The sequence below is a fragment of the Cydia strobilella genome, chromosome 25 (genome assembly GCF_947568885.1).
Source record: "Cydia strobilella chromosome 25, ilCydStro3.1, whole genome shotgun sequence".
In the NCBI taxonomy this organism is placed as follows: Eukaryota; Metazoa; Arthropoda; class Insecta; order Lepidoptera; family Tortricidae; genus Cydia; species Cydia strobilella.
Genome location: NC_086065.1, coordinates 6,047,037 through 6,066,832, shown reverse-complemented (window position 1 = coordinate 6,066,832; position 19,796 = coordinate 6,047,037). Strand labels below are relative to the sequence as shown.

The 19,796-nt window shown below is 34.0% G+C and overlaps 2 non-coding genes across 2 annotated transcripts; both read left to right on the top strand.

Annotated features, from left to right (window-relative positions):
• Positions 1–15,173: 15,173 nt before the first annotated feature.
• Positions 15,174–15,246, top strand: Trnak-cuu (transfer RNA lysine (anticodon CUU)). Its single transcript has one exon. It is a non-coding gene; the product is annotated as a tRNA-Lys (tRNA).
• A 322-nt stretch (positions 15,247–15,568) lies between these two features.
• On the top strand, positions 15,569–15,641 carry Trnaa-agc (transfer RNA alanine (anticodon AGC)). The gene has a single exon. It is a non-coding gene; the product is annotated as a tRNA-Ala (tRNA).
• The last annotated feature ends 4,155 nt before the right edge of the window (positions 15,642–19,796 follow it).

Here is a 19,796-nt window from a genome sequence, read left to right as displayed (position 1 = left end):
CTCAGACTTCGGACGCTAAAATCACACTGAATGAACATGAACCAAGCGAGTGAGTGACTGGCAGAAATACTGAAGGGAGGAAATTAGCATCACCCTATTCAGCGCTTCAAGCGCTTAAACAAAACTGTTCTCTATTTTACACGTTTTTTATTTATAAAATCGACTGTTAAGTGTATATGAAAACGTTTAAAATATTATTCATAATTTATATAAGGTTTCCAGTGGTTAAAAAAGGCGTGATAAAGAAAAAACAATGTAAACTAAATGTAAAAGATAGTCTGTTGATTGAAGTGCTGTGCGGTACAAGATGGCGGGACCGTGCAATAGGCGCGTACGGAACCGACCAATGGCGTGACAGCGTTTTGATGGAACGATCAGCGTAAGGGCGGTCAGTGGCTCTGAAACTTTTTTATACTTTTTATTTTAGAATTTTTAACGATGTTATACAATTATCTGTCGCTGTTTTCTGTTTGTAAAGTGATATTGTCATGTCTGAGCGTACTCCTTTTTTTATTAAAAAGAGGTGATGTTTTGGAAAAGTAAATATTATACATAATATATATAGTTGGTCAAGCAAATCTTGTCAGTAGAAAAAGGCGGCAAATTTAAAAAATGTAGGCGCAAAGGGTTATCGTCCCATAGAAAATTTGAATTTCGCACCTTTTTCTACTGACAAGATTTGCTTGACCAACTATATATTATTATCATGTTTCTTATATATATAGAGTAGGTAAGGTATCGAATCGAACGCATTATTCGTAAATTATATAGACCGACAATTATGGTAAAATTCCGTAAAGTAAGTCATTGGTATTTATTAAAATGTGCAGCATTTTGTGTCTCCCACTGTCTAAAAAACACCATGTGTAAAATACGGAACTTCACATTTATAATATTTTTATTTGTTTGTTATAAATATATTTAAATTATATTTGTAAATATTTGTTTTTTTTTTTAATGTACACAGTTAAGTGACAAACTTAAAATCGTTCTATAATTTTCTGAAAAATCCTTTATAAAACAAAATCCTTCCAAAAAATGTTGTTAAAGTGGGTAACAGACGATGTCGGGTTAAAATAGACTTTTTTCGCGTTGGCAACATTTAAGTGTCTTCCATTGTCGATGGTGCGAACTTTTCTAAATCTTTTTTTCCGTTAATATCTTAACTTTTGCGGTTAGGGAGTTCTTGAGGGAATTTTGCAATTTTATAGAAAAATTGTCTTTCCAGACCAGACTGGTTGAGGATTAATTCCTGATAATCTGATATGTTAAATCTGGTCTACTGCATAAGGCATATTACACAGTCGAAGAGTATATTAATGATAGATGCATGGCCTTCTATAAGCTAGAATGAATTATGAAATGTATTTGTATTGGTAGTAAATTTTAAGTGTTGAATTTTGTATTTTGTTAGCTGTTGTTTATTTTTTAATTTAGTTGTAATGTAATTTTGACGATTCAAAAGAGGGTCTATATCGCGTATATTGAATTTATAATACATCCCGACGTTTCGAACCCTTTACAGCGTTCGTGGTCAACGGGTGACTGAGGAAAAATTACAAAGTGCAAAAATACCCACATACTAAAAATAATGAACAATCATAGACTATAAACTTTAAGGCTGGTTGTACATGCAAAATCGGTTCATAAGGCTAGTTATATATAGATTTTGCATGTACAACCAGCCTTAAAGTTTATAGTCTATTTTTATAGTTCATTATTTTTAGTATGTGGGTATTTTTGCACTTTGTAATTTTTCCTCAGTCACCCGTTGACCACGAACGCTGTAAAGGGTTCGAAACGTCGGGATACTCGGGATGTATTATAAATTCAATATACGCGATATAATCCGTTTTCATAGTTTTATTTCATGAGTAACTATCGCGGTAACCGAAGACAATATTAGATTCAAAAGAGATTGTAAAATCCTATTTGATTAAATGAAATTCTATTCTATTATATTCTGAAAGAATCTTTATCCTAAGTAAATGTATCCAGTATATTAATGTGCTAATTTACTATAATTATACGAATGTGTTATTAGGTAATTTTGACTTTATACTCTGCATGGCATTTGAATTGACAGTGGCAATTAATGTAAACTTTGAGGGATTCTATGAAAATATGAGGCTTATAATGATTTTGCGGCAAGTGCGGACTTTGTTCAAGTCGTTGCAAAGTGAGCTAAGGCGATCCCTAGAAGTAATAACCCCTAAAGACATGTGATATTTTCTTTTGCACGTGTCAGTAAAATGTACTCAACTCATTATCACTAATCTCCGTAAGTCGGCTAAAAACTACCAAATCCTTGGTACATTAGTGTATCAGGCGCATCAGCGTAGAGACAAAGCGGCGCGTTAAAAGATCATATCCATTGTGAGATGATGTAGGTCGGATGTGTAGGGACTCATTTAATAAGCGGCAGCGAATTCCGTTGTTCAACCGCGAACACTTATGGCTCCTCTATACGATGGCACAGCGCTGGGCCAGCAAGATGGCCATGCGATGGTTATGGCTCTTATACACAATGGCCCAGCGCTGGACCAGCGAGATGGCCATGCGATGGTTGAGAGCACGCATTATGGAATGGGCCACGTGTAGGAGCGTACGCAACATCGCTGACCCACCTTCGATTTGCGGACGAAAAACCGACACCGTGGCCATCCCATCGCCATCCCGCCGCGCCATAAGCCAACCGACACCACTACCCTCTCTACACGCTGTCCCATCTTAGTAGGCCAGTATCATCATACTTAAATCGCTTACCAACAGGCGATTAGCCTGCTCGTTTGCCTCCTATATCATAAAAGAAAAACAATTTGGAGACTTCTTATCTTGCCTTACCAGGCCCAAACAGGAGGGGCAAACCAAGGCAGCTGTAGCGTAATGTCATCGCCAAAGATTTAAACGCCTGTGGGTTAGCGGAAACCGATGTCCAGGATAGAGCGAAGTGGAAGGAAAAAAGTAGGAAAGCGTACCCCGTCACAGTACGGGACAAACGCTAGGAGGATGAATTTGGAGACTTCTTATATTTTTGTATTCCATCTGGCATATCTGTAGTTTAAACTAATGCTAACTTATGCCGACTTTCAATAGTTTCAATCCGCAAATTTAATTTAATATTTTTTCTTGTCTTTGGTATCACTATGAAGCGCTACCGCTTATGCCTTGGCCAACGCTCATAAAACCCGAGAGTGTAATCACAGACTCACTTTTCGCTCCCAACACTGTATTTGCATTACTGTGGGTTTTGCTTTGGCTGAGCAAATGATTTTAGGCCTAATGGCCAGGTTTGTTTTGCCTTTTAATCTATAATAAACTGTTCTAATAAACATTTTGCTTTCAAGATAATTTACATTACTAAATAAATTTATTTTTGTAGGCTACTAGCTTCTTCCGCGACTTCGTCTTGCTGGAATGATGATGATGATTGAAAAACTATTATATGTCCAAAGAGGATATAATAGGATAGAGCTGTTATAGTAAATTTTGTAGCCACAGTAAATTCACTGCCATCTATCGACACACCATTAAAACTAAATATAAAAATATCAAAAAATGTATTTATATATTGATAAATGATTTGTTTCATTTGCATTATTTTTATATTATTTTGACATTTTTGACCCATGTTCTTTCACTGATATGCGTTAAAATTGTTAAATAACAAACGAAACCGTCAACGCCATCTATCCAAGAGTAGGCCAAAGGTAGTGGCGCTATCAGATCGAGAATCAAATTTTCTTAATTTTCGAAGCACGTTTTTTCCTAAGTTTGTATCCATCTAATACGGAGTAATATATATCTCATCAAAAACATTACATGTAAAAAGATGCAAGTCTCGCAACGCAGTTCTTCTACTACAAAAAAGTTTTGAGATGTAATGTGAAACCAAGTCGGTTATTTTAGTCAGTGCCAGGGGGTGTTAAAACCGTAATAATATTAGATACCTTTCTTTTTTTAATACTTATTATGACTTGGTCATTGCTATGTCCTTCCTCAGGCCTCACACTATCTTCATACTTAATTTCATCTAAATAGGTTCTGCGGTTTAAGCATGAAGTGGCCGTAACCGACTTTCGCATTTATAACATGAGTATGGATAAGAAGGGATGGTGGTATGATTCGCTTGATGGTAAGTCTTTCCCATATAGAAACCTTTTCTAAATATCAGATAATATGAAAGTAAATACATAGTTTTAACTAACAAGCTACACTGCGATATTAAACCCGTACCGTAATAAGAATATATATACCTAAAATCAGCCAGTATATATATGTACCGTAATACCTACCAACTATAGTCCAGTACTGCAACTATAGATGCTTCACAAGTTCAATAGGTATTTAAGTACCAATACTTATGTTCTTTTTGTTATGTATGAGTGTTTATTTCCATTTTTGTAGAACTATATTGCCTTACAATATAAAAAACCAAATAAAAGTCACACCTGAACGAAGATATTAGCGTTAAATTTGAACCATAGGTAGGTTTACGGTACTTAAAAATATAATTACATGTTACTGCTAAAATCATTTCGGCAATATCCGGAAATAAAATAAAAATAGTAAAAATACCCAAGAAGAAACACCAGTCGCAAAAAGCAAGCCATTTGGATCAACCTAAAACAAAAGATCTGTGTTTCTCAAACTTTTATTTTGATACCGCTTTGAAGTATATCCGGAATATTGGAATCTCAAATGTAGGTCACAATATACAATAGCCGTTTGTGTATAATACGAATTTAATACTCTCGATATTATTAAATTAAGGAATATATAAAGTAATATGATAGAAGATCCGAAGTTTCTGTTTTTTTTTTATACGTCGGTGGCAAACAAGCATACGGCCCGCCTGATGTTAAGCAGTCTCCGTAGCCTATGTACGCCTGCAACTCCAGAGGAGTTACATGCGCGTTGCCGACCCTAACACTCCTCTCCCTCGAGCTCTGGCAACCTTACTCACCGGCAGGAACACAACACTATTAGTAGGGTCTAGTGTTATTTGGCTGCGGTTTTCTGTAAGGTGGAGGTACCTCCCCTGTTGGGCTCTGCTCTAGATCTGGAATGACATCCGCTGTCCTGTGCCCTACCACACAAAGCGAGATGTCATTCACAGTGCCCATACCTCTCTTTTGGACGTAGTTTAAGGACATAACCAAAAACAACTTTAACAGTAAAATGTGATTGTTTATTTGCTATATGTATTATCGTTTTTACCAAGTAGATACGTCTGTGAACGATATTTTTTTGTTATTAGAGGAAAAAGGAAAAGTTCCTTTAATAAAAAAATTAAGATACCGGATTTTATCCTATTAGGGGTCGAAAAGGGGAATAACTAATCCTACGTCGACGAAGTCATGAGTAAAATATAGTAATATTATAAACCGCTTCCTTGCCAGTTTATTAGATTAACAACGTTAATACCTAAATAAAAAAAGCGCAAAACGTTCTCCGTAAAATTTTAACTAACATAACTAAAAAAACATCTAAAAGGGGTTCCTACATCCCTCGCTATGTTGTACGTAAGCATTGTATGTAAAGGGGGAAGGGGGAGTGGAAAATTCCAAAAGCTTACCAAGTCGAAAGTTCAGGGATCCAGGTTTGTTAATAACAAAACTTCCGTGAGACTAAGACAGACTAAATAGAATTTTTTATATTAAAGGAAAAATGAAAAAAATTGTACATTTTTATGTTATTCCTACACAGAATCACGAGCTCTTTCGATCCTTATAGGAGAAAAAAAGTGGCCCTGAATTTTTGAGTTAGGCCAAGAAATGCCATGTATTGTGTTGCCAAATGGCAAAACATAGTGAAACATAAATTATTGTATAAGAACTATATTTAACCTATGTTTACAAATAAATAAATTTTGATCTTGATTTTGATTTTGATTTTGATTTTGAAAATTGCAGCGATTTTGACAGCATAGACTGTGCAAGCAATTTCGTAGAAGTGTGACGTTTAAAATAACACATGCACAATGCACAGCCTATACTATCAAAAGCGCTGCAGTTATATTGGTCTACTCGACTCCAGTTAACCAATAGGAACCCGGCACCAGGTAAGGGAATTTCATTACAAGTCCGAAGCTTTGGCTTAAGTAACGTTAATCTAAGGTTATGAGCGAGAGCGTGCGTTGATAAATTGGCCGGCGAGTTATTAGGTGTAAATTCCAGCGGTTTTGGTTTTAATAATAACTAGCTCTTGCCTAGCCTTTGCCTGCAACTTTGCGTGGAATGATGATGATTAATCAAAACAAAACTATCCTGTCCTAGTCCGGATCTCAAAATATAAATGATTTAAATGATTTATGATCAAAATATCTCCGTACTAAATTTCATCTAAATCGGTTCAGCGGTTTAAACGTGGAGAGGTAATAGACAGACAAACAGGCAGACAGTTACTTTCGCATTTATAATAATACTAGTATGGATTATGGTTAAGTTATGAAAAATAAAATAATAAGAAAGACGTTTCCTTTTAAACAAGTTTCTTATATATTTACACGAGAAAGATAACTGGACACAATAGTACATTTCGATGCTAGTGCGGAAAGTATGTCATTACTCCATGAGTACCGAGATATCTTGCCACGAGCCGCAGGCGAGTGGCAAGACTCGGGACAAGTGAAGAATGACATTTCCGCACGTATCGAACGACGTTTTTTAATACAGTTACGAAAAAATAAGAAAAAGAACAAGTAAAGAATTCGAAACTTGTATATTATTAATTCTATGACATCATTGACATTGACATTATGAAGAGGTGTTTTTTTAGCTGGGTGTTATTATTATTGAACCCACTTCAATGAAAGTTTTTTTTTTTAAATGCATGTTCTATAAGACATAAACAATTGTAAATATAAAACATTGTACTATTATTACCCAAATATCGTTAATTACGATTATTTGTGTATCGTACATTTATAAAACAATATCGAATGTTGCCTTTGGAAACTTAAAGCAGAAAGAAACAACGCCTCTTCTTTGACAGGCGTTCCGTTCCATTCAGAGAACTTATTAAGAACGGTTTGTCAATATTGAATATTAAAAAAAATTGGCGTGTTATAATGATGAAGAGGTAAGTAATAAAATATGAAATATGTATATTTTTCGTATTCTTACATTAACAGTAGGTTTTTATGTTGATTATGACGTTTAAAGGAAACTAATATTAACACTCATCGATCGATCGATAAGTAGGTAGTCATGAATTGGAACAAGAATAAATTTAAAAAAATTGGATAAGTAAAAAGCACTAGTTCGCGAAAACCAACTTTCTGCACGCTAAACAGCTACGTAAAGTAGCACTTTTTGAGCAACTGTATTAAAAAATAATTTTCGGGGTCTAAGTTTAATATGAACAAAAAGTGCTTACTTTTTGAGGTCGCTATGTGATTGTTTCATGGTTAAGTTTCAATACATTTAAATAAATTAGTCACTAAACTTACTGCCTACCTACATTTTATTTTATCTTTCTAATTCAATTTTTACACTTTTATCTTAACCATTTTACCGTAAACCAGCGTTTCCCAAAGTTTACGCGCTATGCGGCGACACGTCCGTTATTAGGGTGCGGATGAGATAGCTGTAATGGCGGGTTTACTGTATAGGGTTTTGTGTGGTTTTGTTTAGGGTTTTGTATATTAGCGATGTAGTAGGTGATTAAAAATGGTACAGATAACTAAAAGATTTTTTTGTCAATATTTTTTATATACTTTTATTTCTACAAAATTATGTATAAAAAGACGCTTTTTGCTACAAAGCGGATAAATCATTAAGTTAATTATTAAATTTGTAAGTTTTTTAGCTTATTACAAATAAAAAATAATAAAAGGACGTTCAACTACTAATTATACTTTTTCTTTGTAATACGTTTGTATGAAATGTAGTTTGCCATGAATAAATGAATTCTATTCTATTTTTTTATTCAAAGTATTCCAATTTTTAGAAGTCAATAAATAAAACAAAAAGTATAACATAGTAATTGTGTAAATTTATTTAAATTAAAAATCTAGAATATTCTGAATATTATGGTGTAGCCGTCTGAAGATAAACACAAGTATGTTTATAATATAATATATCATTTCCGTACACAAAATATGATTAAAGCGTGAATCTTGTATATACAATCGTTTGAATACAAAATTGACGATCCATCCATCATGGCCGTCAATACACCGCCATTTTGTGGTTATAATCAATTTGTCCGCTTTTTATGACTGAAAGCATATTTTGCTTCAATATCTGTTTATGAGATAAATATTATTTTATGCCTGGTTAGTTAAATATTACGTTTTCGTTAATAATCTAATTTTCTTTACATTTATTAGTTTTGACAAGTTCGACAAATGATTGAATGACTTGCAAAATTTACTAAAACAAATTGGGTTGAAAAAACACCTGTACCCCTAGTCTAAATTTCATTCGATAGCATGACGTGACGTCATTATGTATAGGATTTTAAGTTTCCACAACGTCCCGCTTGGCGCGCTGTTCAAAATCCCATACTAAAATAGATATAACGCAAACGGGAACGCTGGTCACGCTATCGAATGAAATTTCCACTAGGGATTCTTGTACGTACTATATTTAATAACTCTTTATTAATGTTAACAGCAAGATATCCTTTTAGTCTCAAAACTGTAGACCTTGTAACTTTGCCCGGAAGCGACGCGATTACGTGCGTTATACGCGGCCAAAGTTGCCAGCTAATTATTACTCCCCTGAGCTCGTCGTAAAAGCATGGCCCAATTTCGGTGACAATTTTTGTAATTTACGTGTTTTAATTTTAGATTAAATGTAAACTAAAAATATGTACGATACGAGTATCATTGATTTTAATAATATAAATATTATTTACGAAATCTGCTTGCAAACAATTGCAATTATGTGTCTGTATTTATTCGCCTTTGTATAACATCCTTCATTTATATTTACAGCAACAATTAAATTTACGAAAAATGATTGCACACAAAATACCGGCACCTATTCTTTTCTACTTACAAATTTCCAAAGAAACGAATGTTTCCCTAGAATTAAAGATAAATCGTTCATGATTTTTCGCCATCTTGAAAACTTATTTACATAATGTATAAAGATACCGTGTATCCGACTAAATTTAAAATTTTCCTTACGCTTTCTCTCGCATTTCGCATCAACCACTTTGAAGTGGACCCCGACGATATGGCGTAATAATGATTAGGGTTCCAAACGCCCAAAAAGGCTAAATGAAAATGATAATATGACGTGACACGACACAGCTACGGCGACAATCAGTTTTTATGAAGCCGTTTAAAACGTGTTTGAAACGTTTCAGTCGTTTCAAACTGAAGAGCATTGTTTTCGCATTTTAGGGGAGTTGGGTTCATTGGCGGAAAATGGGGAGCCACAGATAACGAATTTTATATATGTTTAGAAATTTGGAGTGAGGTGAATGATGAACGAATGCAATGATACATACAAGAGAAATGCCTTATCTCCATACTGTTTTTGCATGGAGATAAGTATTTCAAATTTAAAGTAGGCTACTCACCCTGCAACAAGTCTCACGCAATTTTTAATACAATAGAATTCGTTGAACCTACTTAGCCGAATCGCAATTGTTGCAAGGTGAGTAGAAGCCTCCAATATTAATACCTACTCCAAACATAAAGTAATTACATTTAACCAATAATGTAAACTATTATCTGGCTTATTTCTTTAAAATAAAAAATAAAAAGTCATTGTCAAAATAGCCTGAAATTCTAATAAATTATTCGATCTTGAAAACTAATTATAACGAGCACTCTCCATGACCAACATGAAACATGGTGTAAATATTTCTATTTTTAAACTTACCCGTCGACAACGCCTTTGCGTTGTTGCGTTGTTGCCTGTAACAAAAAAAAAATTGTTAGTCAAGGGTGGTCAAGGTTTATTTTATAATTTCCATAGACACATTAGTTTTATTTTTAAACAATTTGTTTTACGTTATTTTGGTTTGGAACCTCAGTTTAGGACTAATATGTTTTTTTTTTCATGAAATGTGAATAACAGACTGGCTGCCACAAGTGCCACAGTAGCTGTATTTGTCGCATGATTATGATACGTTGTTTTTAATATATCCCTAAAATTATTTTCTGTAAGCGTGTTATAATATAGATTTAGGTTACTTATCTCATTTAATTATGAACCTCAAGAAATTATGCCTTGGAAGGAAACAAATAACAACCAAAAACATACTCTGTCATGCTTATTTTATACATATTTTGTGAAATCTTCAACTGTCTAACTTTTATGATATACAAGCCCGCAGAGCAACAGAACTTAGAAAATAATAATTATAACATTTTGAGTACAGCTACTCCCACCTCCCCATCATATTTAATTTAATTGTATTTTTTGTTGTTACAGTGCCATTAGAAAAATAATGTAAGAAAAATTACCTGCCTAATGGACAGCTTACATAATAGGGTTCCGATTGTCACCCTCTCAGTACGGAACCCTAAAGAAATATAAACAAAATGCTTGCTTTCTTAAATCGAATACATTTTTAATATATTATATCTCAAACATCTATACACCGTGAATTTAGCAGAAACCGTAAAACACGCAGCAAAGCCGGATGAAGCTTATACCAATCCGATTACTGCGCTCGCGGAATTAAGACTTAATTAAAAATGCTTAATATTACAATTGACAAATTATACTAATTAAAGAAGAGAAGTATCTGTAATTGACCGAGTTTTTAAGATTTTGCTACTGTTTTAGATGAGGATATTTTATATATTAATCCATAGGCATGGCAGTTTGAGATTTTTATGTTGTAATTATTTTTCAGTACATTTTAATATACCTAATTAAAGTATTTATAGCTGATAAAAATGGAAAAATTACACCTTTTTGATGCTAACAGCGGGACTTAAATCCAGCCGTTTTCGTAGTTTACTTTGCTATAAATATAACTATATTTAATAATAACTTATCGTAGATTAAATCGTCGCCTACCTTAAATTAAAATGATATGACCATATTCGTATAACATTATTAAAACAGTGTGTAATGTTATTTACACTGAATATTTTAAGAAATGCAGGCTTAGAATCTATCGGGTTATTGAAGTTCACGATGTATACATATATGTATACGGTCAAGTAATTTAATTTCACAGTGACATTATATGAGGTTCCTAGCGACTTTCATATTGATTGTGACTGTGACAAGGTACGAAATGGTACTTACCAAAATTTATTTCTATGACTGTATAATAGTTTTGAATATTTCTGATCTGTGTTTAAGCTAAAGCGCCAGCTATACCCAATTTTATCGGCTATTAGGTGAACACTGGTAGTTAACGAAAACAAACCTATTAGGCAGATGTGGTTTGCAAAATACGGGTGATTACCAAATACAAACATAGTACATATTAGCTTAATACTTTGGAGCAAACTTGTTTGTTCAAACTCGTTACGGCACTAGGTACTATTTCATCCAATATGTGTACTTTTTTTCATATAATTAATTAAAACTAAAAAATGTTAGCAGGCTGTCAAAGAGAAGGCAGAGGACCGCGAAACATGGAAATTGCTTCACCGACAAGAGACTTTTAAATATACGATGATGATGAAAAAATGTTAGCAAAGGCTCCATTGTAATAATGTTTAAAATATGCGTACATTGCCGTAGAAATAATTGTACTTATAATCGCGCTTGCTCGCAAAGACAAAAACCACAAAAAACGGTTAAAATTTACAGTAGATGTGCTTAGCTGCGATTATCAAGAGCAGTTTGTACATGTTTTAAGATGCCAAGAAAAACTCGATGCACAAGAATTCAAAATGTAATATTATTTTCTTGATAACGTTAAAATCCAATGAAGGTAAATACCTTAAATAACAAGAAAGTAACAATAAAATATACGCAGATAACAAACAGGTAATTCGTATTTTTCAACAAAATTGCAGAATGAGACCTGCTGAAACTGCTTAAATCAGGTTCAGAATGGCCTTTAAAGAGTTTAAAGTGTATGCTCATAAGTCGTAACTGTCTACCTCTGTCCGATGTCAAATTGAATTATATTTGTAATTTTCAAGTTATTGAGTATTAACACTCTTTTTTAATAACTCATTGATTCCACTTATTAGTAATTCCTTTAACCTTATATCGCTAAAAACGTTTGTGAAAACATTCACCTCAAAATTACATTTCATAATCTCTCAAACCGAGTAAATAATTCCCGTTCCCATCCCTGCATTAACTGACAGATAATAAACCGCCATAGTCCGTATTTTGTTAATAACCTGCGGTCAAGTATAACCACTAGGGCCGGACTCGATGGCTTTTGAAGTTACCAGTATATTTTCAGTATTGCCAACTTAAGGGCTTACTAGATAAGGGCTGCGGTCGGCTTTGTCATAGAGAAATTTTCTCTATGGCTTTGTAGAGCGTTTTCAGCTTATTTAATAGTAGTTTTGTTAAGTTTTACTAACAGAAATTTTGCTGTTTTACTATTTGACATTGTTAGTAAGAGATTTACTACAATTGTAGCTAGAGTTAGACCAAGAAAAGTCTGCGACGATTTTGATAGCACACGCAGTGCAAGTGTTATTTTAAACGTCAAACGTCTATGAAATTATGACGTATAAATAACACTTGCACTACGTATGCTACAGATTACGTCAAAATGGTTGCAGACTTTTCTTGGTCTAACTCTATCAGATATATCGGAGCGCCCAAGGTGTTCAGATAAATCTGAAAATGCATTGTAACGACTTGATAGTTAAGGATTTGTTCAGATAATTGGTTTGTTAATATTTTGGCAGTTCCGATATATTAGATGACGGTAATACTGTTACTATTCTATTTATAATTATAACATATTCTGGTATTGTATTAATCGATTGTAGACACTTTTACTATTTATAAGTCAGGGTCTGTTGCAACAAACCTTATGTCACCGTTAAAGCATTCGCTAAATTTTATTGTATGAGAAGTTTCATAATTATATGCTGCGTGATGTTGATCAGTCTGTTAATTGTGGTTGGTGCAACTGGCCCTTAATCTCAGATTGATCTTACATTCTACACAACTGTTCGTATGAATTATTTGATACCTAAGAAGTGTTTGTATTTTTTTTTTCGATTACTTAACAGTGTTTTTTGGGGTTTCGTAGCCAAATGGCAAAAAACGGAACCCTTATAGATTCGTCATGTCTGTCTGTCTGTCCGTCCATCCGTATGTCACAGCCACTTTTCTCTGAAACTATAAGAACTATACTATTGAAACTTGGTAAGTAGATGTATTCTGTAAACCGCATTAAGATTGTCACACAAAAATAGAAAAAAAAAACAATAAATTTTGGGCGTTCCCCATACTTGGAACTGAAACTCAAAAATTTTTTTTCCATCAAACCCATACGTGTGGGTTATCTATGGATAGGTCTTCAAATTCGTAATTAAGAACTGGTTGAAAGGTCTTAACTATAGTCAAACTGAAATGCTGCTGAAGGTCGTCACCTAATCACTTACGTATGCTAACAATCTCTGTAGCCTTAATACATGCGCAACCCAACACACACTCACACACATACACACACACACACACACTTACACACACATACACACACACACACAGAGACAAAGTTTTTCTTTAATTTTCTTTCTTTAAATTACTTAATTTCTTTAATTATTACTTCTATTAATGTCACCTAGTTTTTTACTTAACCTTTGGTTGTTTAATGCGAACCCGGCTACCACGTGACAGGCATTGCCTAGTGTGGGGCCACTGGATATTGTCGAATATTATTAAGGTTTTTTCTTTTAAATAAATATATTCTTATTCTTATTCTTATTCTTCTTAAAATGATATTGAGATTTCTAGTATAATTTTTTTCTAAACTGAATAGTTTGCGCGAGAGACACTTCCAAAGTGGTTAAATGTGTGTCCCCCCCCCATGTAACTTCTAAAATAAGAGAATGATAAAACTGAAAAAAATATATGATGTACATTACCATGTAAACTTTCACCAAAAATTAGTTTGAACGAGATCTTAGTAGTATCGAGGTAAGTAGTTTTTTTTTAATACGTAATAAATTTTAAACCGCAATTTACCCTTCACTCACGTTTCACATAAAAAATACAATAAAATATATAGTATATAGTATAGATATGGATTAACACTCTTTTTTAATAACTCATTGAATCCACTTATTAGTAATTCCTTAACCTAATATCGCTAAAAACGTTTGTGAAAACATTCACCTTACACACATCTCATAATCTCTCAAACAGACTAAATAATTCCCGTTCCCATCCCTGCATTAACTGGCAGATAATAAACCGCCATAGTCCGTATTTTTTAACAACCTGCGGTCAAGTATAACCACAAGTTAAAATTATGTAAAAGAGATAACAATACAATCATTCAATTCAAGTATTAACTAAGATTATTTGAAATCATCATCACATCAGTAAACAATTTTAGCCTAAAGGTTCCTAAATATTAAATGTAAGTAGCGAAACGAGTATGTTGACTTAGTCGTATAAATTACCTCACGTGAGAATAATTAATCTGTAACGAGTTCCTAAATAATTAAATATCCTAAAAGCGTTGTGAAATTTTTCACAAAATTAACGACAAAAAATACAGGTATGAAACAGCAATAATTAAAATCACAATGATATGCCTCAAAAGCACAAGTCCCCACTGTTAAGCCGGTTTCGCCGGTTTCAACTAGTTAGCGAGTACTTAAAGTTCTGGAAGGGTTAAAAAAGCTGTTTTTTTTTTCTAAAAACTGTCACTAATTGGCGTTCGAAGTTGAAAGTTAATTTGGAAGGAATTTTCGAGGGCCGTTTTATTTAGTTTTGGATTGGAAAATTGTTCAGTTGACATTGGTTTTAGGTACCAATTGATTTTGATTTTATTATTTAAAAACGAATTTTATACGCTCATAGTTAATCTTGAATCAAGTTATCAAAAATATTCTTCAGGGAAATACTTAGAATAATTATCATAAATCACAAAAAATATACCCCAGGTAAGTAAGTAAATGAAAGCGTTCTTTAGCTTTTTTTATATTATTATTGTAAAATAAAAATACTGTATTAAAGTTTGAGTATCTATTCCATTCCACGATTCATGGCCACTTGAACAAGCAGAACCTAATTAGCTATTTCGCTATGGCACGCACAGCCCGGCTAGCTCAGTCGGTAGAGCATGAGACTCTTAATCTCAGGGTCGTGGGTTCGAGCCCCACGTTGGGCGAAATACTTTTTGGGCTTTTAAATGAGAATCTGTAGTTTTATATTTTATTTTTGTGTATTATTTTGTTTTGTTATTTAATTAAAAATATTTTAAATTTTTCAAGTTCTAATTAATGTTATGTGAAAAAACCCACATTTTCTTATAACAATATTAATAATATGTATACGGGTAAATACTTTCACAGTGAAATTGAAATAGATCGTTAACTTTTTATATGAACAATACGCATTTTTTTGTCTAATCGCCTTGTCAATACAGATTACGTCATAAAACCTAAAGTAGTTACGGCTACTAAACATTAATTTCGACAGCTCATTCAACCGGGGGTGTAGCTCAGATGGTAGAGCGCTCGCTTAGCATGCGAGAGGTACGGGGATCGATACCCCGCACCTCCAATCTTTTTCCTTTTTAAATTTTATTTTTACATTTTATGTTCACGCTCGCGAGTCTAGAGCTATTCGTGTTGAAATAATATTAAAAAGTACAATAGAAGAATTTTTGTATCTACGTTCTCGGTTTAGCGAAGTGAGAACGAGATAATCCATTTGTGTTTAAAAGCCTACATGTGTGGTGTGGTTAAGAGGATACGGGAGCTGAGATTTAAATATTTTAGGTGAATATATCCGTCTGGCTAACGGAAGCGGCTCCTAAAACTAGTGCGAAAAATCCTGCGTAAAAATCTCAAAAAACGAGGTTTCGTACTCGACTTTTTCCTCCTCCAAAACTTAACCAAATGTAACTAAATTTTGATTTTATTTTTTATTTTTAAATGGTAATGAAATTATCTGTCGAACTGCTTTGCTTTTTAGGCTAATTGATGTCAGTTTTGAATACCATGCTTCTCTTTGCGGCCTAGTAAGTAAATTAGGTCGTTTTTGCGAATATTTAAAGTGCACTAGCGCCTTAAAAAACAGAAATAAAAAAAAGTAAAACAGTCCGACACAGATATTAATAATAACAAAACTTGATAATAATAATCTGTGTTAAAAAACTCATTGCTCTAGCTTCAAAAACCACGGAGGAAATAGTCTAGTACGTTTGTATGGAGAAATGACCACTTCCTGTTGCTTGCTAGGAGACTTATTGATATGTAATATTTGTTACATATCAATAAATAATTCTGTTAACATTCCACAATGCCTGAAAACTCGCCTCTTCAACCAATGTGTCCTGCCCACCATGACATACGGTGCCGAGACATGGACGCTCACTAAGGAGGCTGTGCATAAAATCCGCGTAGCACAGAGAGCCATGGAGCGCGCCATGCTCGGTATCAAGCTTCAAGATCGAGTAAGGAATGTCGAGATCCGTCGACGCACCAAGGTGCAAGACGTTGGTTTCGCCATTACCAAACTAAAATGGAGTTGGGCGGGACATGTTGCTAGGCAGAGTGATGGCAGGTGGACTACAATGTTAACGGAATGGTGGCCGCTTTCGAATGAAAGAAGCCCCTGGCGTCCATCGGCTCGTTGGGTGGACGACATCCGGAAGATTGTGGGTCACTTCTGGATGAGATTAGCTCAGGACCGGGACAAGTGGCGTACTGGAAGAGAGGCCTATGCTCAGCAGTGGGCGATAAAGGGCTGATATGATGATGATGAATATTTGTGACGTTTTCAATCAAAAGGTACCACATTGTCGGTTGTCGATAAGGTTGATTTCTAATTGAAACTATATGGAAATAGCGCCTTACTGACAAGCGACAATATTATTGGTATTGTGTAAGGGTGGTATTCCATTCCACCTGTCACAGATGGAATACCATCCTAAAATATGTACTTGTTTGTTAAGGACAGTTGGTGGTTCTCTTAAGAAAATAATTGTCCTTTATCTACAAAGTATGTATTTGCCTCAAACCTTTTCAAATTCGGTATATTTATATTGATTTATATACCTATTTTTATCTTATCTCTAAATCTTATTGTCACAGGCGTCACGACCCTCGTTGTCGGATTGAAATCAATTGACATTTTGAAGGTAAAATTGACATTTGACATGTCAAGGGTCATTAGCGCAAATGTTACTTTGGTTTAACCAAATTGTTCATTACGTACTATAATTATCTATGATATAAGAATGTCCTTCGTTATTATTTTAGCAACATTATAACCTCAATAAGCCATTTATATAAATCAGACCGTCGCCTGCAAGTATTTAAGCTATCCGACGCTAGATGGCGCAGAACGCAATCCTTTACCCAACTATTTTGGCTTCCTACATAGTTTGCCATTCCGAATATCTGCGCTAAAACTTTGAATTTATGCCAAAATATGGAGTCGATAGAGGGCAAAGTTGGTAGCTTCGGAGACAGTAGATTAAATTGAAGTTTTGCCTCATTGTTCGCTTAGTTTGTAGTCAAAACCATAATATCCTAACGATTGTATGAGATGAAGTTAAGCTGCAATTTGAGCTGTTTGAACTCTTACGTACAGGCACTGCTTTTGCTGCTATGAATTAGATAGCGAGTGACAGCCAAAGAGTATAAATACATTGGAATACATTTTATTTCTATGGTAACACACGTGTGCTGGATATTTGATGATGACATTGCTGACTGTACATTGGGTTAATAACAAATGTCTAAAGTAGAATAACGTGAGAAAAGATTTATTATATCATATTTGGGGTACTTCTTTGGCAGGATGCATTGATATCTCGAAAAAGTTAGTCGTTAAAATTGCTCGTTAAAAACTTACAGGCGTGGCTTTTTTGTGTGCAAACAGCAAGCACGGGAAAACGATTGTTTAAAAATGCTACGTAATTATCGGTATTTGCTTTTACTTGCTTTTATAAAAATAATAACCATAATTACCGTTTTTCTAGGATTAGTTTGCCAAAAAACGCAATAGTTACTAGTTTAATGTTATACAGTATGTATTTTTAATAGCAACGCAAATATAAAGACGTAGGTCAGTGCAAGTTGAAACGGAGCGATTTTGAAAGAAAATCTTAATTTTTGAATTATTTCGAGCGGCAATGTATTCCGTCCAGTCATCACTTATGACGTTGCGTCAGTAAGTGCGAAGTTTTGAATAAAAACAAAGTATGTAGGCACCAAAGATAGATATCTATATTTAAATACATTCTATCGTATTTTTATAAATCTTCATTTTTAGTTTTAAAGTGTGTCGACAGATGGCAGTGAATTTACTGGGGTTACATAATTTACTATGACAGTACCGCTCTAGTATAAGTTACTCTATGGTAGGCACATTGCATGCCGAATTATTTTATAAGGAAAACTTGAAGTCGGATTTTTTAAACAAAACATATGAAAGTGTGTCCATTAGGCCTGATACTTTAAAATATACGCTGTTGAATTGAAAAAAACCGGCCAAGTGCGAGTCGGACTCGCGTTCCAAGGGTTCCTTACATTACACAATTTTTAACAATGCATTTTTTTATGTGAAACGAGAGTGAATTGTCGTTAAAAAACCCGTAGGGGTCGGATCAAAAACTAAGTAAGTCCGACTTACGCTTGACTGAACATTTCTAATAAGTTTTCCTGTCATCTATAGGTAAAGAACTATTTTGTGTTTTTTTCAAAATTTTAGACCCAGTAGTTTCAGAGATAAAGGGGGGGGGGGAATGGTAATTTTTTGCATATTTTCTACTATTATTGTATAGAATTAAAAAGAAATAGATTTCTGAGCGCTTAAATTATTCTGCTTTTGATAATCTTTAAGCCTCCTTAATGGCGGTAGTTTGACATTTGCGAAATGTCAGCTTTCAACAATAGAAAGGTCGGTAAAAGGCACGCTTACCCCTCTCAAATGTCAAATAGGGTAAACTAGGTTAAGCGAACATATATAAAGGTGTTATTTTTGATTTATCTACTATTTGTATAATAAAAGCACAAAAAAACCATTTTATTTTACTTGTAAGTACACGAGCAACAAACATGTTCAAAAATAATAATACGATTATACGATATGAGAACGGGTCGAAGTGTTAAGCAGATGGCGCCAGCATAACTTGCCCTGTCAATCCCTAGAATTGTGTCAAATTTTTGCTTTTTTAATGCCCAGCCCTTTAAGCCAAATCTCATAGAAAAAGGGGCAAGCTATGATGGCGCCATCTCTGCAAACCTTTGACAGTTGCCAACCCCATTGGTACACTTGTATATGGTTATTATGGTTCCGATTATTCATAGCAACACAACACAAGCCTTATTAAGGTTTACAGTGGGACTTAGTCAATTTTTGTATCGCAATTCATTCGCAGTCCATCGCAATTCAACGTGGTAACGCGGCTAGTGTGATGGGCACCTTTGCGCCGGGGACAACTCGTGGGGGACTTTTTGACTAGGCTTAAGTTTAGTCTTAAGTTTATTGAATTGTTTTTGTTTTTGTATTGACTTGTACCTGAATAAATGATTCAGAAAATGGATTGTAAAAAAAATTTCAAAATACTTATCCATTTGTGTAATAATGTCCTATATGTATAAAATGTATATTTAGGTATTTATTTATATTTAATTATTTATAGCATTCGCTGAAAAATCTAAATAAAAAATAGTTTCGCTACTTGATGCTAGATGTAGAGACATG